This window comes from Protopterus annectens, chromosome 4.part1 (genome assembly GCF_019279795.1).
Source record: "Protopterus annectens isolate FY-2018-M chromosome 4.part1, PAN1.0, whole genome shotgun sequence".
Taxonomy (NCBI): domain Eukaryota; kingdom Metazoa; phylum Chordata; order Ceratodontiformes; family Protopteridae; genus Protopterus; species Protopterus annectens.
Window position 1 is genome coordinate 275,300,232 of NC_056734.1, and position 27,204 is coordinate 275,327,435.

The window sequence follows — 27,204 nt, forward strand, 5'->3', positions numbered from 1 at the left end:
GGTTATCATGTCACTACCCCCAAGAAACCCTACTACTTGGAGACTTTAACATAGACTGGGGCACCTGTTCCTTAGAATCCCCAACCACCCATATTAACCTGCATGCATTTACACAAATCATATCCACCCCTACCAGGATAGGTAAACCCAACCAAAAAGAAAATACTTGACTGGGTACTCATAAACAGTCACCCCCAACTGTACACCTCTGGTACCCTCCTTAATGGCCTAAGCGATCACCTTCTCACATATGTAATTAAGCATAAAACCATTAATTCCCAACAACCCTTACTCAGAAAGGTTAGAAACAATAAAAACTTTGACCCTGCCAAATTCCAACAAGAACTAAACTCATGTAATTGGTCTATTCTAAAACACCTCCCCTTAGAGGAAGCAGTAGCATACTTTAACAACAAATTCCTTGAGATCCTTGATTTGCATGCACCTGTTCGTTCAAAGAGAACCAAGGCAAAAACTGCACCATGGCTTTCTATAGAGTCTAAACTCAAAATTACCCTTAGAAACAAAGCATGGGCTTTATGGCATTCTTCTAAAGACCCTCAAGATCACATTAAATACAGGCAATCCAGGAACGAAACCAAAAAATCAATTTTACAAGACAAAAAACAATACTACTGTAATTTACAGACAGTAAATCAAAATAACCCTCAGAAGTTTTGGGCAAGTTTAAATAATCTACTACATCCTGGACAAACTTCAACCCCAATCCCTGCTGCTACTATTGATAAAACCCCTGAAGATGTTTCGGATAGTTTTAACCAATTCTTTACTGAGACCATTCAAGCCCTAGCTAGCCAACTACCTCCTAGCTCCCCTGGTCCTGAAAGTAGCACCCCTAGAAACCTACTTGCGTTCAGCTTCCAACCAGTCGCCACTTCACTTATCCGTACCTTGATCATAAAATTAAAACCCACTACACTTTCTGCTGATCAACTCCCTGCCGAGTACCTACAAAAATCAGCTGATGCTATTGCTTACCCCGTCTCAATACTAATCAATCGAACCATAGTAGAAGCTAAAATTCCCACCATTTGGAAAATATCCTATGTAATCCCACTTCACAAAGGAGGCAGCTCTACTGAATTCTCCAATTATAGGCCAATAGCTATACTCTCTCCACTTGCAAAGATTATGGAAAAATGTATTCATAGACAACTCATGCACCACCTAATCCAAAATCGCCTTATGGCAGACAGCATGGCTTCCGTCCTCATCACAGCACTATTTCAGCCCTCCTAGCCTTTACTAACACCATAAACCATAATCGCAACAATAATTATATATCCTCAGCCCTCTTTTTGGATCTTTCTAAGGCATTCGATATGGTTGATCACCAACTTTTAATCCACACCCTGCAAACATTCTGTCTAGATACTGGAGCCCTCCAATGGTTTCAATCCTACCTGAATGGTCAACAGCAGGCTGTCTTCTGGCAGAACAAACTCTCTAACATTCTACCTAACACCCTCGGAGTACCACAAGGTTCTATACTAGGGCCCTTGCTGTTCTCCATCTTCATTAACGACCTTTATACTGTCATCCCAAAAGTCAGCTGTATCCAATATGCTTATGACTCTACTCTGATTTGCTCAGCCACATCTTCAGTGGAGTTATGGTCAGCTACCCAGACCACCTTTAATACAATAGAAAACTGGCTTTCTGAACATCTTCTGATCCTAAATCCCAAAAAAACTAAAATGCTGTTATTTTCACCAACACGTAGGTCTACCCCTTTCACCTTTACCATAAAAATCAAATGATGGCACAATAATCTCCCCTGACCCATCTACAAAACTATTAGGTGTCATCATAGACAATAATCTCAAATTTGACCTACATGTTAACCAAACTATCAAAACCATCAATAAAAAACTAGGGTCACTTTACGGAATAAAAGCCTTCCTAACCCCTCCAGCTAAAATTGCCATAGCTCACTCTCACCTTCTTTCAACCCTTCTGTATGCATCCCCTCTACTCTCGAATTTGAACAAGACTGTCCTTAACAAACTCTCAATTTGCTACAACCACATTGCCAGGTTTGCCACTGGGCTGCCTTTTAGGACACATCATTGCATCAATCTAAATCAGCTTGGTTGGCTTGAACTACCTAGCCTAATCCGGTATAACCAACTGATTATGGCCTATAAAATCCTCTATAATCCGGACAATACTTCTGCACTTAAAAATATTATCACCCCCTATAACAATCCTAGACCGCTTCGATCCTCAACAAACTACTAATTCAGACTAGCAAAATTAATAACACAGCCGGTGATTCTCTCTTTGCAAACTCTGTAAGTAGATCCTGGAACTCTCTTCCAGCTGATATTACCTTACTTTCCACCTTAGGTCAATTTAAAACTAGACTCAAACAACATTTGTCACTTAACTGGCTATGTCAGTGTATCAAGCCAGGCTAACTCGAATGTGTAAAAATCTGTTAACCAGTTTACTGTGTTATTTAATTTAATCCTGACTTGTGCTCAGGACTAACTGTAACCTGTGGAACTTGTTTAACTTGCTTACTTATGTAATCTCTGTAAATAGTCTGTTTGTAATGTGTAATGCTGGTATTATGTAATGTTGTATCTGCTTACCCTTGGAGCTTTTCTCCCCGGGCCTCCACTGAAAATGGACATGCATCCAGTCGAACTATCCCGGTCAACAAATGTAAAATAAAAATAAATAAATAAATAAAATAAGTATTGCAGTTCAAACCAACAGCATGTCTGTAGTCTGGTACATCAACAAGCAAGGGTGAACCAGATCTTATACTTTGTGTCGAGAAGCTGGGAGAATGTGGTAGTGGGTGATCTCTCCCAACTGCTTTCTAGTGCCAATGCACATTCCAGGGAACTCCATTATATTAGCGGACAGACTCAGCAGGTCCCTTTTCATGCGTTACGAGTGGTCTCTCAACCATTTAGTTGTGGAAGAGATTTGCCGTCATTGTGGCCAGCCTTCCTGCGCTGTTTGTAACTCCCCACAACAAATGCAGCAGGTACTTTGTCCTATTCCCTCCTCAGGGGAGGCACCGAGTGATGCTGTAGTCCACATTTGGCCCTATGGTCCCCTTTATGCCTATCCCTCAGTACCTCTGATTCCAAAATTCTTAACGAAAGCCAGTCAGTTGAAGAGCTCTTTTACCCTCACTGCAAGTGCGGTTCCCCTTAATTTGATTTCATCTTCATTATCCCCCTTGGATACTGGATCCCAGTCTAGACCTTCTGTCACATCAGTCGGGGATAAAACATCCCAGTATCCCAGGCCTCAAACTAACCTCAAGGTTTCTCCAGTTCAATTAATAGCTAGACAGCCCATGCTTTCTTCTCCAGTTCTTCATATACTTTTGTCCTCCCAGAAAGATTCTACTAAGAGGATTTACAAGAGTTAAATCTGAAAGATTCTTTATTTGTGTCCTGAAAAATAACATTGATCCTTTTACTGCCCCTATTTTTTCAGTGCTGGAGTTTTTGGCTCCTTTTTTAAGGAAGTTGCTAGTTTTTCCACAATCAGGTTTCAGTTGGCAGCTTTATCAGATTTTCACTTCGGAGATGGTACTTCTTGCTTGGCTGCTTCCACGTTGTAGATGGCTCCTAAAGGGCACCATCTTGCTCAGACCTCCAGCAAAAGATCTGCCACCTCCTTGGGGTTTAACAGTAATACTTCAAGGAGTGAAGCAACAACCCTTTGAACTTTCAGCAAAAACTGATTTTTTTTAGTTGCTATTACATCTGCAAAAGGATTTCTGAACTCTAGGCTCTCTCACCCAAGTCTCCTTACATTATTTTTCGGAGAGTTACCTTATGAACCAATCCTTCCTTCCTACCAAAAATTGCCTCTGAATCAAACATAAATCAAACTATTCATTTACTCTTCTTTCCCAAATTTTCAAATAAGGTAAAATACATGCAACATCTGTTAGATGTACATAGACAACTATTTTTCTATTTCCATAGAAAAGATTTCAGAAAAATGAACCAGTTGTTGGTCTTTTTTCACCAAGCAGACTGGGATCTCCAGTTACTAAAGTTACCTTGGCCAAATGGATAACTAATTGCATTTCTTGATGTATCCTAGCAAGATCTCTCTGTACCAAAACCACCTAAGGCTTATTCAACTAGATCCATAGCCACCTCATCTGCATTCTGGTGTAGAACATCCATTGATGGTTTGTGCAGCAGCCATCTTGTCTAATGCTCGTACCTTTATTGCTCATTACGAAGTAGACGTATTTTCCAGAAGCAGAGAGCTGCTTTTGGTTCAGCAGTTCTCCAGAATATCCTTCCACGAGGGTCACCTAAGATTCACATTGCTGGGGACTCTGTCCCATATGTTGAGGAAGAATGAAAAGGACAACATCGGATATTAAAGTTATGTACTCACCATAACTAGGCATCTGTATTGTCCATTTTCATTCTTCAACTCCCCTCCCTGTCATCTTCTGGAGTGACCTGATGGACTTTTTGGAACATGGTGTTCCAGGTTTGAGCCTTGATTCTGTTACTGTTCTCTTTCCCTTTTTATATTCTAAGATATTTTTAGCAGCAAAATTGATCTGAGGTATTGTGGGCAGGCAAGAGCATTATGGGTAGAGGGAGGAGCTTGAGAGTTGCATCCAAAAGTCTGTGGAATGTAGCTGAGTCAGATCCAAGGTTGGATCCGTAACCCATACATTAAGGAAGAATAAAAATGGACAGCACAGATGCTATGTTATGGTGAGTACATAATTTTAATTTGTGGTAAGTTCTTTCACAACTGTACTGTCTTGAAAAGAGGGATAAAAACATATTGTATTCCACCCCTTTCGGTTCCAAGGAGCTTACCCCACTTGTAAAAAAAAAAAAAAAAAAAAAAAAATTGCTAAGTACTCCTTTCTGATGACTTAAGTTAGAGAAGCAGTAGAAAGTGAAGCATCACTGCCTTATACAGAGGAAGAATCCTGCATGGGCATGGAAAATGCTCATCTTTGTACTCTGTTAAAGCCATCCCACAGAAAATACCTTGGATTTACGATGACTCATCACTTTCATTTCAGTTGTTTCCACTATCCACAGCCTCTAGAATATTTGCTATATATTCAGTGGCATAGCTCCAATATATATGCATATGTATGTCTATACAGGAATGCACACATATACGTGTTTGTTGCACATATGAAGTGCACATCTATAGCAGTGTATGGGGTATTCAGCAACACTGCCTTGGGGTGTTATCAATACCAGCCATACCCCATTAAACTTTACATGCATAGCTGGAAAGCATAGTTGTGACCACTGGCTTTCCTTATTTTTTACCTTTGGCTCGTATCCTTGCTGTGTTACCACACCAATGGTAAGTGACTCTTGATTTTTGTATTATTTTGCTTTTAAATGCACAATGATTTCCAAAAAGGGTTAATAATTCCTTTTTATTGTCATCACCCCTTACTGTTTTTACGTTAAAATGCTGATACCATCCAGTCAGGCACACCAAGTATCACAATTAACTGGGATGGTGTACAGTAAACCATCCGTGTCACATTTACTTAATGGTAGCTGCATCTTAGCATCCTTACTTGTAAAGACTGATGCCAACGGTTACATTTCACTAGTCCTGTATAGTTATCCATACACCCTTTAATAATTAGACCTCCACAAGCCTTTTAATTGAATAATAAAATACATAGTAGTGATATAAATTCTACCTCTGGTCTCCATTGAAAAGAAAACAGCCTAGGGAAATTAACCTGGTCAACAAACTTTAAATAAAATCCTGAGAAATACTATTCCAGGAAAACAGGTTTTCTTGTAATGTCCTTATAAGTCTGATTATTAGTATTTTTCAGTTGCCTAGCTCTGTCTTCTTAGATTTTTATACCAGTTTTTTTCTCCAGTAAGTAATGTTAGCAGAATTCAGAATTTGCAATTTACAACACAATTAAGTAGGATTTACATACCATGCATAAGGAAAATTATTAAAAGTTATTGGCAGCAAAAAGAGCGAAGTAATCAAGACAGTGCACTCTTCTAAATTATCTGCTGAGGTTATAAGTCATACAACAATGTCTTACAGATATTAAAATAAGCTTTAGAAAACTACATGAGGTGCAAGTTTGAGATCCAAAAGGTCCTTTTCTGGCTAAGAATAAAAGACGTAAAAGAGGATTGTTGCCCATATAATAAACATTCAAGGGAATACCTTGTGCATGTTGTATGGTTAGGTAAGACAGTACATAAGACCAATTTTTGGTCCCGATTACAAAATGATATATTGAGAAATGCAAGGAACCTAGTAGAATTATTTACTACCAGGGCTGCCCGTATATTAAATGCCTCAGACTTCTTCTTGTGATGGAAGAAGAAGCACAGATTTTGAAGATTATGTAATTGTATGTTGTGTGCATTGTATTTGGACACCTTTGTACATTGAAACAACATTTTATTGCACAGCAATAAGACTGATTTGACTTGATATTCCACCAGCATACCCAGAGGAGAAAGAGGCAGGATTAACTGAATAATTGATTTTAAAGATCACATTACTTACTAGCCCTTTAACAGGATAATGTTGGCAGGTAATCAGTGTTTTTACCTATGGCAAGCTTTCTCTCCTTACTTGGTACAGCAGAACTGTCCCTCTCATTTCCTGACAGACCAATATTTCAGGTCCAGAAAACAGAAGTCTGCTTAGACCTCTAAAATTCAAGACCAGTTATGGTAACTTGCCTCTTTGCCATTAAGTAACAGCTTATAAAATGCTAGGTTATGTTAATATGTGTGTTTGAAAACATTTTAGTTTGGGGCGCTTTTGATGCATTTCTGCTGAAAAACTGTCACGTAATTTTGTAGAGCTTTCCATATTTCTCTTCCCTCTCTTAATCACAAGCATGTTCTCTTGAAACCCTCCTCAAGAGAAATAGTTTGTATGAAATGTGCAGTCCCCTGCAGTTACACTACCTCTTTCCTTGTTTTAAAATGCCATTGTTTATTTTACTGACACCACTGGTACTGCCATGTCTGGATGTCCTCTGTATTGGCAGTCTCTGCTCAGATCTTGTAACTTCCCACTTGATTTCTAAGGTAAGACACTTCTGTCAGTATCCTCATGTATTTTTTTCCATCTTGTAAGTTAACCCTGTTGTGTTCAGCCTGTCCAGTACATCTCTGATGTGATATGCTCCTGCCAAGACTTGTGTAAGTAGTGTCATTCTTTGAAAGCAAGAACATAGTCTTCAGTTCCTGCCAGAATGCAGTCTTGTCGGGCTGTTGAAAGTTCTTGAGGCATTTTTTAATCAGTAATAAAAAGTCCAGTCCTTATGCTGAGGCATTTTCCCATAAATCCTTTACATTCCTTCCCCTCAGTTTGTTGTGATACTGCTGTAAACTTCAAGATTTTCATGTTTCACTGTTGCAGTAATATCTCTTTGGAATTTCCTACTGTGGAATCTCTTGATTGGCCTGAATACCAGAGACTTTTCCCTCCACCAGGCCTGGTGCATGCCCTTCCCTTTGATGTCACAGTATAAGGGTTGTCAGCTGGCACCATTTTCTTTGTTTTTTTTTTTTCCATCAGAGCCTGATACAGATCCTTTGTGTCATCAGTTGGTCTAAAGTTTGATAAAGATAAGTACCTAATTGTGGGAATGTTTTCCTCATACTTATCTAGTGTATGGTTATATGTCTATTCTTAATAGTAATACCTATAGTGTGGGGAAAAAGTCCGTCATCAGGACTTTGTCATTTTTGCCTGAGCTCAGAGCATGACATGCCCAACTCTCCTCAGTGTATCTATTTTAATTCTAGGACTGTTAAGCAGTATCTCTAGAAGAATATTGAGAGAAAGAAAGCGAGTGTCAGGAGTGCACATGCATTATCGTGTCTGCAGATCAAGCTTGCACACAAGCTTCTCCATCAAAAGGAGAAGCATCTGAAGCATGTTAGACATTGATGACAGATAGTGCTGGTCAGTCCATTCAGGCTTGTGATAGGAGACGTAACACCTTCGCAGTCCTCTACACTGATGGAGTCTGCAATCAAGACCTCTACCGGGACCATTTTGAAGTCAGAGATGCCATCCTTTGATGTTCTCACTTGGCCATAGGACTTAGTTTGTCTTTTGGGTCCAAGATCGCTGTGCATGTTCCAGCTTCTAATGCTCATCCCAAGACTTCTGAAGGGGTGGGCAGAGCTCCCGATTTGAAAGATAAAGCTTCAGCTGACTGGCCACAAACTACAGCCACCTGGGCTGGGTATGTCTGACCCAACACCCAAAGCCGGACTCCATGCCAAGCCCAAGAAGGCCGTATCTGGCTTGCTTCATACTAGGCATTTTGGGTGTTAGTCTCATCAGGCCTAACCACCAGATATTGTGAGAACCAGACAGCTTGGCTAGAGCAGAACCTCTTCAATGTAATCTTCAAGGAAAAGAAAGAGGGACCTTTCCTTACAGGAATCCAGTGATGTCTTGACTGACATCACTGTTCAAGTATTCCTCACACATGGCTTATTGCTTCTTTTGTCTGACCTGGGTACCAAAGTTTTTAACTTCCCAGTGTCATACATTCAACGTGTAACATCCTCTTGCAGACATACGAGTGTAAATGTTCATCGTGTTTCACTGTTGTAGTCATTACACTTGGGTTATCCTGCTGGCAGGCTACCCGCAGTCGGCCTGAATTCCAAAGTCCTGGTCTGGCGTCGGTTGCTGTCGCTTCCTCCCTGACGTCAGTGCACCAGGGGTATAAAAGATGCAGCCGACGCCATTTTCTTCAGTCTTTTTTGCCACGCGGTGCACAAAGCAAAAGCAGTTAGCAAGTGCGGGTCGGCCGACTCCTGAGATTTTCGAAATTGAATTTCAGATCCGAAGTCTTTAATAAAGCTAAGTACCCCATTGGGGAAACTTTTTTCTTACTCCAGACCGATGTCAGAAAAAGTTAACAATTGTATTTCTTGTGGGAAGCAAATAACTCATAAGGATTTTCATTCTTACTGTATTCCTTGCCTAGGCCCTGACCACGACGCTGCTAGTTGTCGGTTTTGTGCTAGATTCAACCAACGCACTATTAAGCATCAGTATGATTTTGCTTTTCATTACTTTGGCCGAAGGTTTAACTATATAATGCTGTTGGAACAGCCAACGACCGGAGTTCATAAAAAGCGCAGGAAAAAGAAAAGGACAGGCATCCGAGGTCCAAAACTGACGACGAAGCCTCTTCTAGGCCAGTCATCGGTTCTCAGTGAGGAGCTTTCGCAGCCCCTGACACAAGCCGCCTCCGACTCCCACGTGGAGACAACTAGGCCTCTGGATACTCAAAGTATTGGGCCTTCGGAAACTAATCCCTCAGATGGGTCCAGAGCCGCTGAGCAGGCATCGGCTTCTGAGGGTGTTTTCAGACCTACACAGCTTTATATCAAGCCAACTTCAGCATCCACGACAAAGACTAAAACAGTTTTAAAGATAAGGAAACAAGTACAGCATTCTCCAGGACAGACTTCCATGCCTAAGAAACAGATGCTCACAATGGCCGAAGACTTAATTACTATGATCAGGGGTTCCCATCCCCCTCCTGATAAGAGGCCTAGGCAAGACACTGAATATGATTCCTCTGATCAGGTTTCCATTTCCTCTGACTCCTCTTCAGAACAGGGATACTCTATTCCTCCATATGAGGACTCTGATGCTGAAGAATCTATTCCTTCAGCTTCTCCTCCTGAGGATTACTCCTTTGGGGAAACCCTGCATACCATGAGGGAGCATTTCCACTGGAAGAGCCAAGATTACTCAGAATCTAAGAAAAGGCTCAGAGACTTTCTTTTATTACCTCAGCACAGACCTCTTGCTATTCCACCTGTTCTAGACATTGTAGATTATGTATTTTCAGAGTCCGGCCTGTCTCCCGACTCTTTACCTCCTGCTCCTGTTAAGCCAGACAGATACTACAGGATTCCAGAGTCTCATAAATTTTTATATAAAAACCATGTTGCTGACCCAGAAACTATTTCTCAGTCTCCCAAAGGGGTCAAGGCCGCTACTGCAAAAAACCCTGTCCCCTCAGATAGAGATTCAAGGGCACTGGACAGATGGGGGAAAAAAGTTTACACTTCTGCTACCTTGGCTGTAAGGGCTGTAAATTGTCAGTTTCGTATGCTTAAATATCAGCAATACTTAATGTCTTTGCTAAAACAGAAAATGTTGACAAATTCTGAATCTTCTGAGAACAAGGAAATGCAGGATTTATTGCATGCAGCTGAACAAGTGGGAAAGCATACTTTGCAATGTGGTTATTATTCACTGGAGGCCTCTTGCAGGGCCGCTGTAACAGATTCTGTCATTAGAAGGCATGCTTGGTTAAAGGAACAGAATCTGCCTGATCAAGTTAAAGCAAAATTACTGGATGCTCCATTACAGCATGATACTTTGGTGTTAAGACAGAAGAGGTGTTGAAGAAAGTGGAGGATAAAGCTAAATCTACGCAGACAGTAAAGGATTTCTTACAGGTACAGCCACCCAGATTTAGCAGGAACTGGCCTTCTAAGAATTGGTCCTTTCCCGTGTCAGACATGTCACAAAGAGGCAGATACAGACGCCCTAGAGGCAGACAACAGCCCCAGGGCTCATACAGGCCCAAACAATGGGGTGCTTCTACTTCCAAAAGCAGAGAAGACAAATCACAGCCATTTAGGAAACAGTCCCAATGACTTCCCTCTGCCAGTGCCAAGCATTTATCTTTTGGCAGTACCCTTAGGGGGAAAGCTAGCACTTTTTTCACAAAATTGGCACATGGTCACCCAGGACAAATGGGTCTTAAATATAGTCTCTCAGGGCTACAGGTTCCACTTTCACACACTTTCAAAGGCAAAAGGTATGCCAGACCTGCCACACAATCAATGGGCAGAGGCACAAAAACAAGTTTCATCTCTCATGGACATGAGGGCTATTCAGCCAGTGCCACAACAAGAGCAGGGACAAGGATTTTACTCAAGACTTTTCTTAGTACCAAGAAAGGACAAAGCATGGAGACCAATTCTGGACCTGTCTATTCTAAATACTTTTCTGGACGTTCCGAAATTCAAAAATGTTGATTCTGCAGCAGCTTCTGCCCATGCTGGGCAAGAAGGCTTGACTTGTAACTTTGGACCTCAAAGAGGCATATCTGCATGTCCCAATCAGACAATCTTGCAGAAGATATCTCAGATTCATAGCTGGCTCAATGCACTACCAATTCTCTGCACTGCCCTTTGGCTTATCTACTGTGCCCAGGGTCTTCACAAAATACCTGGCACCAGTAATTGCATTCTTCAGACAGAGTGGAATTCAAATATATCCCTATTTGGACGACTGCCTTATTCAAGCAGAGACCAAAGACATTCTACTAAAGCATCTGGCGTTTGTAAAAAGATTACTAATTTGCTTAGGGTACACAGTAAACGAAAAGAAATCAAAACTAGTATCCTCTCAAGAGATAAGGCTTAAATACAACTGCCCAGATGGCTTATCTCATGCCAGACAAACAAAGGCAGCTGACTTCTTACTTCGAAAGCATGGCAACAAAGACCCAGCTATCTGCAAGAAAAATTCTGCAGGCTCTGGGCTACATGGCATCCTGCATTCTGCTAATTCCATATGCAAGACTGCATATGAGGAAACTATCTAAAAAGTGTTTGGACTCAACATTGCTACAGCCTGGAATCATTAATTTCACTCATTCCCTGCCTGCAACAGGAGTTTCGATGGTGGGCACAGGCCTGTCACCACAACAAGGGACAGCCATTCACTTTACCCACAGCCAGGCAAACACTAACAACAGATGCATCATATTATGCCTGGGGGGCCCACATTGCAGGAAAATGTATTCAGGGCACATGGCCCCCAAGCCAAAGGCATCCTCACATCAATCAAAAAGAGATGCTAGCTGTACAAAATGCCCTGACAGCCTTCAAGGACCTACTTCATCCAGGACAGCTGCTGATAAAGACGGACAGCACCACAGTCATGTGGTACATAAACAAGCAGGGGGGGGGGGAACACATTCCTAACCCCTCTGCAGACAAGCCATGATTTTGTGGAACACAGCATTGACTTACCAAGTACACCTGCAAGCACAATTCCTGCCAAGAAAAACAAATGCTCTGGCAGACAAACTAAGCAGAAACCTCATGGATCCTCACGAGTGGAAACTAGATCCACAAATCTTCAACATAATAACCAGGAAATGGGGATGCCCAGACATAGATCTTTTTGCCTCCCCTCACAACTGCCAACTTCAGAGATTCTGCACAAGGATTTATCACAAACAAGCATGGAAAGTGGATGCTTTGTCATTCAGCTGGAACAACCTTACAGTATATGCCTTTCCTCTACTGCCTCTCCTCCCCAAGGTACTCCTAAAGGTCAGACAAGAGAAGCCACAAATGATATTAATTGCCCCGGATTGGCCACGACAACACTGGTACCCAATCCTAAGGAGCTTGTCTCAAGCCCCAGCCTGGACATTGCCTCAAATACCTTATTTACTGACCCAACAAAGCAATCAGATCCTGCACAGCCAACTCAGAGCCCTAAATCTAGCTGCATGGCGGATAGTGTAACCGTTCAGAATACACCTCTCTCTAAAGCCGTTATGGATGTTATTTTGGAAGCCAAAATTATTTTATGCAGAAAAATGAAAGAGATTCTGCGCTTGGAACCAGGCACAAGGAATTGACACGCTTGCTCCAAATATTCCTCAGATTTTACAATATCTAACTGAGATGCTGGACAAAGGATTATCCTTCTCATCAATTAAGATCCATGCCTCTGCCATTTCAGCTCATTACAATACAGACCCACCTATTTTTTCACATCCATTGCTTAGGCAGTACCTCAGGGGGGCCAAAAACATAAGACCTCCAAGGAGAGCACCAGTACCTGCATGGGACCTCAGTTTTGTCTTGGAAAAACTCACACTGCCTCCTTTTGAGCCAGCCAATACAGCTGAGATAAAATTCTTATCATGGAAAACAGCTCTGCTCCTAGTAATAACTTCAGCAAGAAGAGTCTCAGAGCTACAGGCATTAATGGCTGTGGAACCTTTTATTATCTTCCATCCAGACAGGGTTTCTCTAAGGACAAACCCAAAATTTATGCCTAAGGTAGTGTTCAGTGTGGCTCTTAACCAAACCATTCATTTGCCTACTTTTTACCCAAATCCACAGAACAAAGGGGAGAGACTTCTGCATTCTTTGGACATACACAGACAGCTACGCTTCTACTTGGACAAAACTAAAGCTTTCAGAAAGACTGAGCAACTTTTAGTGGCTTATGCTGCAGGATCACAAGGAAATGCTATCTCAAAGCAGACTATTTCAAAATGGATAGGACACTGTATTCGTTTCTGCTATTCACAACATGACAAATCAGTGCCTAAGGGCATTAGACCACATTCTACCAGGGCAGCAGCCACTTCAGCAGCCTTCCTCAGAGGAGTACCAACCAAGGATATTTTGGAGGCTGCAACTTAGACTTCAGTGCACACTTTTTGTAAGCACTTCCACTTACCTCTTTACTCTAAATCCAGAGCAGGCTTTGCCACTGCAGTTCTGCAGGGCCTTATAGCCACTCCTAATTCTATTTAGACCCAGCCGCCCAACCTCAGCTTTGAGATTCAACCCAAGTGTAATGACTGCAACAGTGAAACACAATGAACATAGTACAGTTGTGTACCTACCATAAATGTAGATGTTCGAGTGTATTCACTGTTGCAGTCGAGGTTACCCACCCACCATCCCCCTTTCTTTGCTGGGACTTATCTGTACTTCTCTATTCTATACAACCTATGTGGTGTATTTGCTTGTAGATGAAGGGTATTGGTTATTTTAGTGCATGCTTTTATAAGCAATGTGTTGTAGCCCACCCTTCTGGGGGCACCTGACATCTGGGGCAAGAAAAACTGAAGAAAATGGCGTCGGCTGCATCTTTTATACCCCTGGCACACTGACGTCAGGGAGGAGGTGACAGCAACCGACGCCGGACCAGGACTTTGGAATTCAGGCCGACTGCAGGTAGCCTGCCAGCAGGATAACCCAATGCAACCGTGAATACACTCAAACATCTACATTTATGGTAGGTACACAACTGTACTTTCCCCCTGCATTTTCACCTACAGAGGCAAATCACAGGAAAATCCCTCTACAGCCAGACCGTATAACTGATCAAAAGGGATTTCTTCTCCATCCAAATCTTCAGTCTCTCAGCCTGACCCCCTGGATGAAAGTATTCTAACACTATGGATTAAAATATTTTAATTCCTCAAAGCCATCTTTTCCCCAAAGAGGTTGTACAAGTCGTACAAGAGGTTGGGAGACCCACTATTAGAAAATCTTACACTGCAAAGTAGAAATGGTTTTCTTTCTGGTGCTGCAAACAGACTCCGGATCCGCTCTTAGCATGTGTCCCTATGGTTCTGCAGTACCTCTGTGAATTTCTTTGTCCCTATGGTTCTGCAGTACCTCTGTGAATTTCTTCAGTCAGGCCTGGTTTACTCTTCCATAAAAACCCATCTGTCTGCTATTGATGCTTGCCTCCCCGTAGTCCCCCAACTTAAAACTAGGCTGGAGGGCAAGCTTTTCCAAGGTGGAGTTCTGCACTTTAACCCCCAAGGAAACCCATCTCTCCCTATTGGGTTCTTAATTTTGTGCTAGAGAAGATTACTCTGTCTCCCTTTTACCCAGCTTCTGCTGCTGCTTTGAAATTCACTACTGGGAAAACCATCCTCCTCTTGGCCCTAATGTGAGACAGAAGAATTTGCTTTCATGAGCATTCCCCTTTATTTTTCACAAAGACAGGGTGAGTCTCAGGGCTAACCCATCCTTCATGTGTAAGGTAGTGAACGAGATGTCTCTCAGTCAGACCATTCACCTTCCCAATCCCCAAAATGGGTAAAAGGATATTACATTCTGTAGGCATTCACAGGCAACTCAGCTTTTCCCCTGGTCAAAACTAAGTCCTTCAAAAAGATGACCAGCTTTTTGTATCTTTTATGCTGTCTAAGCTGAATCAGCCAGTCTCTAAACAAACTGTTTCTTCCTGGATTTCTAAAGCTACTTTTTTCTACTACTTGCAGTATGGTAATACCCTGTCTTCCTGCCCTAAAGCACATTCCACTAGGGCAGTTGCTTCCTCGGGGCTTTCCACAAAGAAGTAAACTCCCAAGTCTACTTTAGAGGCAGGTGCTTAGCCCTTTATACATACCTTTACCAAGCATTACAAGATTAATGCCTTCTCTAGGTCCAGGGCAGCCTTTGCTAGATCAGTCCTGTCTGGGTTGCTAGACAACTCTTGTACTCAATAGCCAGCAGCCCTTAACTCCTTCAGCTCTAGGAAACACTCATTTGTCAGGAAATGCTGCAACAGTGATTTCATTCAGGACATAGTACAGTTCTGCCAGAACTTATCATAACAGTAGGTTTCCTACTGATTACTGTTGCAGTGTTACATTTCAGCTTCTATGTCTCGCCTCCATCTTCAGTTCTCTGTCTCTAGCCTTTGCTCTTTTTCATGGGTATGGGGGAGTTTTCTTACCAATTCTAGCTACTCACCTCCTAGCTGACTAGTTTTCTGTCAGTAGTCTTTAGGATACTGTCTTGAAGATCATCTGAGGATCCCTGCTCTTCAGCAGTGACCACCCATTTGTCAGGAATACTGCTCAAACCCCCTCCAGAAAGAGGCACAGAAACACACAAAAAGGTCTCCCGACCAGTATCCATCTCTTTTGGAGTTTGCAAAAAAAGGCGCCTAAATCATCAGAACCAAAGGGTTTGGATCCATCCTTCTTAGTTCAGACTGTTGCCTTTCCTCCCCAGACCTCTGTTCCCAACTTGGAGCCAAGCGTCTTGGTTCAGAGATCTCCGCTCCAAGAGACCTCCCCTAAAAAGATGTCCAGACCTGCATCCACTTCTTCCTCCATCAGTTCTTCTTGGAGCCTTATGGATAAAGGACGTTGGTAGGTTGATGAAGCAATTTCTCGAAGCTCAGATTCAGATAGGGATATTGCCCACTCAGTTCCCTCTGGATCCGTGAGACAGTCCCTGTTCCGCCCCATGGCTCCTTCTCTGACCTAAGGTTTCAGAGTCATTGGTCCTGTTGATCCTGGAAACTGTGGTGTCAGAGCCGATAGTCTTGATATCTTTGCCTCCAACTGCCTCCCTGATGCGGTCAGCGCCAACAGTGTCGGTGCCAAGTGTGTCTCAAAGATGTAGCCTTGATGTCGGCTCCTGGGGATGACTTTGACTCCAAAGTTTTAAGAGTTGTCGCTTCCCCTCTGAGAGTCTGCATTCAACAGCTCAGCTCCGACACCCCCTTCAGAGTGGGAGGCTCAGGGCCCCAAGCGTCTGCTCTGGGGCTTCGACCGTGGGGAGGACTGCTGTTCGGCAAGCGGAGTCTGTCTGCCTTTAAAGTGGTGGAGAGGGACTTGTCCCGCTCTGGGAGACCCTCGGTTCACACCCCTGCGGAAAATACCTTCATCTCCACTGAGTCTGTCTCCAAGGCCTCTTGCCTACCAAGTGGACAGCAGACCCCAGGAAGGCTCCAGACTGTCCATCTGTGGAACCCCACATGTCTTCCGACACCTCCCCAGAACATCCCACTGAAGAGGTTTCTCGGAAGAGGCCATGCAAAAAGAGGCACATCGGTTTCCCCCAGACGAATGTTGCCACCGATACTGATTTTGAGGAAGAGGTGAGATCCCCAAGATCTCCACCGGGTGATGTCTTCTTTGGAGACATCCTAGAGGTCCTCCGCCAGAGAGGTGGATGGTCTTCCCAAAACCTCTCCCTGGAAGAATTGTTTCTGCTGGAGGCTTTTGGGTCCAGCCCATCTGTATCTTTGGTGCCTCCCCTGGCAGACCCACTCACTGATCTGGTGTCTTCCAAGGCATGAAAGTAACTGCACACAGTTGACCTATCCCCAAATGCATAGGCAAAATTTTGAGTGCTCCCCAGGACAAACCTTTCTAGGCAAAGGGTATTCCGGTTGATGTTATGGTTGTTGTAGCAACCACCAAAAAAGAGCCTGGCCCAAGAGAGCTCCTCTGTCCATTCCCCTAACAGGGAGTCTAGGGCTTTGGACATTTAGTAAAAGAGTTTACACCTTGGCCACTTTCTTCTTGGGTAGGCTAAACTACCTTTCTCATTTTACGAGACTACAGAAGGTCTTGGTCAAGGAGCTTTCTAGCTCTACCCTCGGGTCCATGTCTGTAGTGAGCAGAAGGTATTCTCCAAAATGGCCACTCTCCAGACCCTATCTTAACGTGTCCATTTGGCTGATATCCCATGCAACAGAGAGTACCTCAAGGGCAACTGGTTCTGGCATTGCCATAAGGTGTCTTGGCAAGATACAGCTGTGTGACTTTGCAGAACCCTTCGAGGCATCCTTCGTCAAATCGCCTTTTGACGGATCAACATTTTTTGGGCCAACTGTTCGAGACGCAGGAGAAAGATGGGTAAGACCGTGTCTGCCATTGGAATCTGTTTTTTTACCCCACAGAGGTCCTTCTCCAGGAACTAGCATGGGAGCAAAAAGGTGTGGTTCAAGAAATCTCTGGGTCCTTTCCAGGATTCTCAAGGAGAAATTTCCCCCAGTGGCAGAGGGGGGAAATAACCAAAATGGTAGATGCCACCCACATGGGTGAGGAGTCCGCATAACCAAGTGTCTTTAGAGTCTTTCTCGGACAAACCCTTTCAGCGCTTCTTAAACGGTTGCCTGACTGCCTTCCTCTGAAGGTAGTTGGGGGGGGGGGGGTTTCCTTGCACCCTGAAGCCTGGGAAGCCATCACACATGATCGATGGGTGCTAAGAATTGTATCCGGAGGATACTCCAGTCCCTTTTAAGTGAAGTCAAAAATCTGTCCTCCCCGATGTACCACCCAATCACAGGGAGTAGACAGCCATGGGAATAGCAAAATTGCTGCAAAAAAGTTATCCAGGAGGTCTCTCCTGATAAGGTCGGATTGGATGTTTAGTCAAGGGTTTTTGTTCCCAAAAAGACAGGGGACCTAAGGCCCATTGTGGACCTGACATCCCTGAACAAGTCATTAAAGGAACAAGAAGTTCAGGATGGTTATGGTTCAGTCTGTCATACCTGTACTGAGGATGAACGATTGGATATGCTCAATAGACCTGAAGGATGTGTAATGCCATATCAAGATGGATAGGCGCTCCAGAAGGTTTCTTCATTTCAGGCTGGGAGCCATTCATTTTCAATTCAGATAATTCCCGTTTGGTCTCACCACAACTGCCAGGGTGTTCACCTAACGCTTGGAGGTGGTTGCAGCTCATCTCAGGTGCAGGGATTCCAGATATTTCGATATCTGGACAACTGGCTCTTGACCTCTCCAACCAGGCATTGCCTTATTCAGGCCAGGGATTATCTTTTATGTCTGGCCCCACACACCTTAGCATAACCCCCAATTTAGAGAAATCGCACTTGGAACCAGTCCAAGTAATTCAGTTCATAGGGGCAGAACTCAACTCCACAGTTTCCTTTTTGACAGTGGATCGACTGTCGAGCCTGTGTCTTCATATCGGACAAATTCTTGCCATACTCCCACCACCCGCAGCGATCTTGGTCCTCAAAGCTCTCGGCTTGAAGGCAGCCACAATCCCTCTTTGCCCACAGCACACCTTCACATGAGAATCTTACAGTGGACGTTAGTGGTACAGTGGTCCTTACACAGGAATCCTCTAAGCCTTCCCATCAAACTTTCCAGAGTATGCAAAGAATCCCTGTTATGGTGGCTTCACTCTCAAGGACAACCCTTCAGCCTTCCTTCTCCACATGTCACGGTGCCCACAGACACCTCCCAGATGGGGTTGTGGGGGTACTATCTATGTCGTATGGTTCAAGGCATGTGGATACTCCTGGAGACCAATTTGCATATCACTGTCCTAGAGATGAGAGCAGTTCTTTTGGCGTTGCAAGAGCTACACAGCTTTCTCCCTCTAGGGACTATTGCAGTATTGGACAGCATGTCAGTCTGGTACATCAGCAAACAGGGGGGAACCCAGGTCTTACCCTCTACGTCGAGAAGCTGTGAGAATGTGGCAATGGCCGATCTCTACCAACCACTTTCCAGTGGCAATGCACATTCTGGGAGAGTCCATTATTCTGGCGGACAGACTCAGCCAGGTCCTACTGATGCCTCACGAGTGGTCTCTGAATCAGTTCATGGCAGACATGATCTTTCAGAAAGGGGGGTCAACCCTGCTGCAACCTCTTTGCCTCTCCTCTCAACAACAAGTGCAGCAGGTACTTTGCCTTACTCCCTCCCTCCTCAGGGACAGTCAGTCCCCAAGGAATTCTCTAGTCCATGCTTGGCCTCCTGGTCTACTTTATCCATTTCCACTGCTGCCCCTACTTCCCAAGGTTTTGCAGAAGGCATCCAAGTTGGAGGAAAATTATCCTCATTGCCCCCTTTTATCCTTGACAAATCTGGTTCACCTATCTTTGGTCTCATCTGATCTGCCCACTGGTGACTCCGGATCCAGCTCCGGATCTTTTCTCTCACCCCTTGGGGCACCGTAACCCAGACCTTCAAGGCCTGAAACTAACCACATGGTTTCTCCAACTCTGATGATGGCCAGACATCCCAGGCTTTCCTCCCCTGTCCAGAAGATCTTGATTTCTGCCCACAAACCTTTCGCCAGGAAGATTTATAAGATTAAGTGGAAAAGGTTTTTCTTATGGGCCCAACAGAAACAGATAGACCCCTTTACGGCCCCCATCCCTATGGTGTTGGATTTGTTGGCTTCCCTATTTAATGATGGGGCTAGTTTTTCCATGGTCAAGGTTCAGTTGGCTGCTGCTTCCAATTTTCATTTAAGGGAGGACTCTTCTTCTTTGGCTTCATCAAAACTTTCCTTAGGGGTACATTTTTACTTTGTTTTCCCATTAAGGATCCTGCTTCCTCTTGGGATTTGACTGTCATGTTGCAGGCCCTGGTTCGCTCTCCTTTCGAACCAGCAGCCACCATGGACTTAGTTTTTGTCCTATAAAATGCTTTTTCTAGCAGCCATTACTTCAGTAGGTTGAATCTCAAGAGTTGCAAGCTCTTTCTTCCAAGTTCCCATATCTAATTTTTCATAGAGACACAGGGTAACCTTGCACACCAATCTGTGTTTCTTGCCTAAAGTGCCTACAGAAGCCAGTATCAATCATTCCATTAACTTTCCTGTTTTTTTTTTTTTTCCAAATTCCCAGATTCAAGGGTGGGGGAGTACACTCTTCATTTACTTGATGTGCATAGACAATTACGTTTTTACTTGGACAGAACTAAAGAGTTCAGGAAATCCAAGCAATTGTTCCTTTTCTGACACCAAATGAGATAAAGGAATCACCAAGACCTCCTTGGCTAGATGGTTAAAAAGACTTTCTCCTTTGCTTATTCTTCTAAGAACATTCAGATTAAGGCACACACTACAAGGTCTGTGGCAACCTCTCATGCCTTTCTGTCAAGAGTCTGTATTAATGACATCTGTGCAGTGACTACATGGTCTAACCCTCAAACATTCATTACTCGTAAATTGGACGTCATTTCCAGAAGTAGGTCGTCTTTCTGCTCTGCTGTACTCCAGAATATCCTACAATGAGGGCCACCTGGGTTTCTGTAGCTGGGGACTCGGAACCTGCAGGTTAATGACCACATGAAGATGACAACATCAGATAAAGAAGTTATGTTCTTACCATAATGTTTCATCTGTGTTGTTTGTCTTCATTCATCATTAACCTTCCTCCCCCCAGTTCTATGTTTTGAGTGGACCTGATGGATGTGTGAACCCACACGCACGGCACCTGGTCTGTGAGATTAACAGAACTTGTTGGAGGGGATAGACTTTGAGTCCCAAAGATGCCCCCATCTGTGGAATATACTCGCTCTCCATTTTAAGTAGAGTACCTCTCTAGCCCTCTTTAAGAAGAACCTAGATGCTAAATGGAAAATACAATCCTGGGATTCCACTTGTGTCCCTGCTGAACAAGGGAAACAGGTGCTGACTTTGAGGGAACATGGGTGATTCATGGCTAAGCTTATAAGAGCCTCCCGGGCCAATAGCCTAGTGTCATCCTATGAACCTGTGTGTCCATGGAATCATGTTCCTGTTTGAGCGCCAGCTGATCTTTTCTCTTTTTAACTTGGATAATTTATTTGTAGCAGACTGGGTATATGCACTTAGAGCAAATGCGATCTGAAGCATTCTAGGGGAAGGGGGAATTATGGGAAGGGAGGAGGAGCTGGAGCTTCAAATCTCAAGCTTGTGAAGTGGCCAGGTCACTTCAGAGAGTTGGAATAGAGACTCACAGGTTAATGATGAATGAAGATAGACAGCACAGATGGAACATTATGGTAAGAACATAACTTCCTTATAGTTTCTGAGATAAGAGAATACCATTATCAGTTTTACCTCATTGTCCTTTGGTTTGTTTGCAGCAGTCAGTATGTTTACAAAGTGTCTGGCTTTAGTAACTGCATTCTGCAGGACCAAGGGCATTCATGTGTTTTGGTAGTTCACAGATGATGTCCTTCAAGGATGCATCTGCAGTCTTTACAAATGGGTTGTCCTGTCGTCAGGCAGCCCTTCGGTCGGCCGGATTCCAAAGTCTGGGTCTGGCTTCGGCTGGTGTCGCACTTCACCCGACGTCATTGCGGCAGTTATTCGGGTATAAAGGCATCAGCCAACGCCATTTTCCTCAGTCTTTCTTGCCGCGTGGCGCCCGAAGCAGAAGCTGTTCGCAAGTGCCGGTCGGTCAGATCCAGAGATTACTACTACCGAATAATACTTCGAAGACTTCTATAAAGCTAAGTACCCCGTTGGGGACTCTTTCTTGCCTCAGCCGATGTCAGAGAAAGTTAATAACTGTTTATCTTGTGGGAAACAAATACCTCATAAAGATTTCCACTCCTATTGCATACATTGTTTAGGCCCAGACCACGACGTAGCAGCTTGTCTAGCCTGTGCTTCTTGTAACCGACGGACGCTTAGACGTCGGTCGGACTTTGCTGAGCAGATTTTCGGCTCCGATTTTGCCTACATTATGCCGTCGGATCCTCCGACTACGCAAATAACCAAAAAACGCAAAGAAAAGGACCGACACTCGCGGCCGAAACCGCGGTTAAGCAAACCACGAGTGTCTCGGTTTCAGCCGAAACCGAGCAAGTGGTTCTTTCTTCAGCCGATAACTTGCCTTCTACCGAGGCCTCTTCTAACCTGGTAGAAACGGCTTCTGAAATCCAACCTTCTGTAGCGGTTTCACAGGATTTATCAGACACCATTCCCCTGGATATTTCTACCCCTGCACGTGGAGCTGCTAGGCCTCCTCCAGCCATGTCTATTAAGGCCTTTGCCAGGGCTAAAGCAGCCAAAACATCAAAACCTGTGCCTGCCAAGCCCCCCTCTCACAGGCCCAGCTCCTGCTCCCATATGCTTTCTTTGGCTGAGGATCTCATCTCTTTAATTCGTGGAGCCCAGCCTCATCCAGACAGGGCCTCTCTCCCTCCTCCAGAAAAGAGACCTAGAGCAGAGCCCCCTGAGCCAGTATCCACAGATGATTCCTCTGATGACTCAGAACATACAGACCCTCCTGAGGCTTCTTATTCTCCTTACGAAGACTCTGATGCTGAGGAGTCCATCCCTTCAGCCTCTCCTCCTGAGGAATTTTCCTTTGGGGAAACCTTGCATGCTATGAGGGAACAATTTCAGTGGCAGGGCCAAGATTTCTCAGACTCTAGAAAAAGGCTTAGGACCTTTCTACATTTGCCACAGCATAGGCCTTTAGCTATACCTCCAGTTCTTCCTGTTGTTGATGATGCATTTAATGATGCTTGCACTGCTCCTGATTCTTTACCTCCGGCTCCTGCTAAGCCCGATAGGTACTACAGGGTCCCGGACACTCATCACCACTTATATAAGGCTCCTCTTGCGGATCCAGAGACTATCTCCCAGGGTCCTAAAGCTGTAGCAGCTACTTCTGCTAAAAACCCCCTCCCCTCTGAAAGGGAATCCAGGTCCTTAGAGAGATGGGGTAAAAAAGTTTACACCTCTGCTACTCTGTCAGCTAGAGCTTTGAACTGCCAATTTCATATGCTTCAATATCAAGAGTTTATGCTTGACCAGTTGACTAAAAAGCTGTCCTCTGAAGAATCTTTAGATAAAAAGTATGTTCAAGAAATGGTACATAATATACAGCAGGTTAGTAACCATTCTTTAAAATGTGGCTATGATGCACTGGAGGCTTCCTTTAGATCAGCCATGACTGGCACAGTTATCAGGAGGCATGCATGGTTGAAAGAACAGGCATTACCAGAACACGTCAAATCTAAGCTTTTGGATGCACCTATGGACAAGGCCAATTTATTTGGTTCCCCTGCACAGCAGGTACTAAAAAAGATGGAAGAGAAAGCAAAATCTGTGCAACAGTGAAAGATTTCTTACAAGTTCAACCTCCAAGGTTTAGCAGGAACTGGTCCTCCAAGAATTGGTCCTTTCCGGACTCCTCTAAGGCACAAAGAGGCAGGAATAGGCACTCTAGAGGCAGAAACCAATCCAGGGGTGCCTACAGAGGTCGCCAGTGGCAGGGTAACAACCAAAGAGGCACGGATACAGCCACCACCACTACAACAACTCAATCACAGTGACTTGGTGGTGGCACCGCCTACCAGGGACCAACTAGAAGCACCCTTAGGCGGAAAGCTAACCTTATTTTCAAGAAACTGGCACTGCATTACAAGAGAAAAATGGATTTTGCAAACTATAGACCAAGGTTACAGGTTCCATTTCCATACTCTACCAGGAAAGAGAGGAATGCCAAACCTACCACCTACTCAAAGGACAGAAGCTCTAAAACAAATATCTCAATTATTAAGAATGAGAGCTGTGGAAAAGGTACCATCTATGGAGCAAAGGAAGGGATTTTACTCCAGACTCTTCCTGGTACCAAGAAAAGAAAACAAATGGAGGCCTATTCTAGACCTGTCCACTTTAAACACATTCCTCATTGTTCCAAAATTCAAAATGCTGACCCTACAGCAGCTTCTTCCCATGCTGGGCAAGGAGTCTTGGCTGGTAACTCTAGATCTCAAGGAGGCATACCTGCAAGTCCCCATAAGACCAATTTGCAGAAGATACCTCAGATTTCTTGCAGGATCAGAGCATTATCAATTCTCAGCATTGCCCTTTGGCTTATCTACTGCGCCCAGAGTGTTCACGAAATGCCTGGCATCAGTAATCGCTCATTGCAGACTTCAGGGATTCAAATCTATCCCTACCTGGACGACTGCCTGATACAAGCGGACAACAAAACAAACTAACAGAAGACTTACAAAGAGTCATCTACCTGCTGCAAGCCCTGGGATATACAGTCAATACAAAAAAGTCAAGGCTGATCCCATCCCAAAGAATAACTTTTCTGGGTGCAGAACTGGACACATCAAAACAAATGGCATTTCTAACTGCAGAAAAGAAAGAGCAACTTCCTCTCTACTTCTTGGCTTTAACAAAGCAGAACCATCTAACTGCAAGAAAAGTGCTACAAGCTCTAGGCTTCATGGCATCCTGCATAATACTGGTCCCTCATGCCAGGCTGCATATGAGAAAGCTACAGTGGTACCTAAAGAATTTGTGGTCCCAGCACAAGCACAGCCTAGAAACCAAAATTCCAATGATCCCATGCCTGAAGCAAGAGTTCCTATGGTGGGCTCAGGCCTGCCAATCAAACACAGGATTGCCCTTCTGCAAAAGACAATCAAGACAAACCATCACGACAGATGCCTCAGACCTCGGTTGGGGGGCACACATGATGGACAAGTGCATTCAAGGCCTATGGACTCAAGACCAGCTGCATCTGCACATAAACCTAAAAGAAATGATGGCAGTAAAATTGGCAATCCAGGCATTCAGACCTTTTCTCCAAGAAGGCCAGCTGATGATAAGGACAGACAACACCACAGTCATGTGGTACATCAACAAACAGGGAGGCACACACTCATACCCTCTATGCCGGCTGGCACTGGACCTATGGGATGTGGCTCTGAGCTACAACATTCAGTTACAGGCAATTTATGTACCAGGGAAGGAGAACATTCTAGCAGACATATTAAGCAGAACTACAACAGATGCCCACGAATGGATGCTGCATCCGGACATCTTCAAAACCATCACAAGAGAATGGGGATTACCACAAATAGACTTGTTTGCATCCCCATTCAATCACCAGTTGAAGAAATTCTGCACAAGGACTTACCACCCACTTGCTTGGAAGGTGGACTCCCTATCTTTCAGTTGGAAAAACCTGACAGCATATGCATTCCCACCACTTCCTTTGATGCACAAGGTGCTTCTGAAGATCAAAGAGGAGCGTCCGAGGATCATTCTGATAGCCCCAGACTGGCCAAGACAACATTGGTATCCACTGCTGAGGAGCATGTCCCGGGAACAAATATGGACACTGCCCCTGATCCCGTTACTGCTAACACAGAAAAACTACAACATCCTGCATCCAAACCTAAAAACTCTGCAGCTAACTGCCTGGAACATTACATAACAGCAATTAACCCAAATTTATCCCAAAGGGTTAAAGACATAATCATGGAGGCTCGTAGACCTTCAACAAGAAAGAATTATGCAGCAAAATGGAAAAGATATCTCATCTGGAGTACTGCAAAGGGGCAAGATGTGACACTGGTGAACATAGCCAACATCCTGGAGTACTTGGCGGAGCTCTTCCATACAGGCCTGTCCTATTCTTCCATCAAGATACATGCATCAGCTATTTCAGCAGAATACAGCTTGGATCCTCCTGTCTTCTCGCATCCTCTGCTCAGACAGTTTCTGAGAGGAATTAAAAATGTAAAACCTCCCAGGAAACCTCCATTGCCAGCATGGGACTTGAACTTTGTGCTAGAAAAACTGACTCTTCCTCCTTTCGAACCAGCAGCAACAGCAGAATTACAATACTTATCCTAGAAGACTGCTTTCCTGCTGGCAATAACTTCAGCAAGAAGGGTCTTTGAACTACAGGCATTAATGGCAGTGCAACCCTTCCTGATCTTCCATCAAGATAGAGTGTCCATGAGAACAAATCCTACATTTATGCCTAAGGTGGTATCCAGAGTTTCTTTAAATCAGGCTATCCACCTTCCTACATTCTTCCCCAACCCACAGAACAGGGGAGAAAGGCTCTTACATACCTTGGATGTACACAGACAATTACGCTACTACCTGGACAGGACAAAAAACAATAGAAAAACTGACCAGCTTCTGGTAGCATATGCAACAGGAAAGGAAGGGAATCCAATTTCTAAACAGACAATCTCCAAATGGATAGGAAATTGCATTGGATTTTGTTACTCCTACCATGGAAAGAAAACTCCAGAGAACATCAGGCCTCACTCCACAAGGGCTACTGCCACTACCACAGCTTTCTTACGAGGAGTGGCTACCAAGGACATTATAGAGGCTGCTACTTGGACCTCCGTGCATACATTTGCCAAGCATTATAACTTACCTCTATACTCTAGATCCCGTGCTGGTTTTGCCACAGCTGTTTTGCAAGGGATCCTAACTACACCATAATATCTTCTCATTTCCTCCTCCCCTAGCTTAGCTATGGTATTCTACCCATTTGTAAAGACTGCAGATGCATCCTTGAAGGACATAGTACAGTTTTGTACCTACCATAAATGTAGATGTCCGAGAGGAATGCATCTGCAGTCAGGATTACCCACCCTCCTTCCCCTCTGAGGTACTCCTAGGGTATTTGCCAATCTTCAGCTAGCTTGGGGGGGATCTATTATGGTGTATTTGTTTGTATATATGTACATACATGCTTATTTTGTGTGTTTGCTCTCTACTATTTGGAAACTTTGACATTTATCCAAATTTAGCCATCCAAGAGGGCACCTGGCATCTGGGGCAAGAAACACTGAGGAAAATGGCGTTGGCTGATGCCTTTATACCCGAATAACTGCCGCAATGACATCGGGTGAAGTGCGACACCAGCCGAAGCCAGACCCAGACTTTGGAATCCGGCCGACCGAAGGGCTGCCTGACGACAGGACAACCCATTTGTAAAGACTGCAGATGCATTCCTCTCGGACATCTACATTTATGGTAGGTACAAAACTGTACTTTCTTTGTAGACAGGATCACATCTGCACAAAATATTTAATAAAAAAGG

The 27,204-nt window shown here is 44.0% G+C and overlaps 1 protein-coding gene across 2 annotated transcripts in view; it reads left to right on the forward strand.

Moving 5' to 3' along the window:
- Positions 1-27,204, forward strand: part of TBL1XR1 (TBL1X receptor 1) — a 3,130,276-nt gene that overhangs the window by 2,386,516 nt on the left and 716,556 nt on the right. The gene's annotated exons all lie outside the window — the stretch shown is intronic.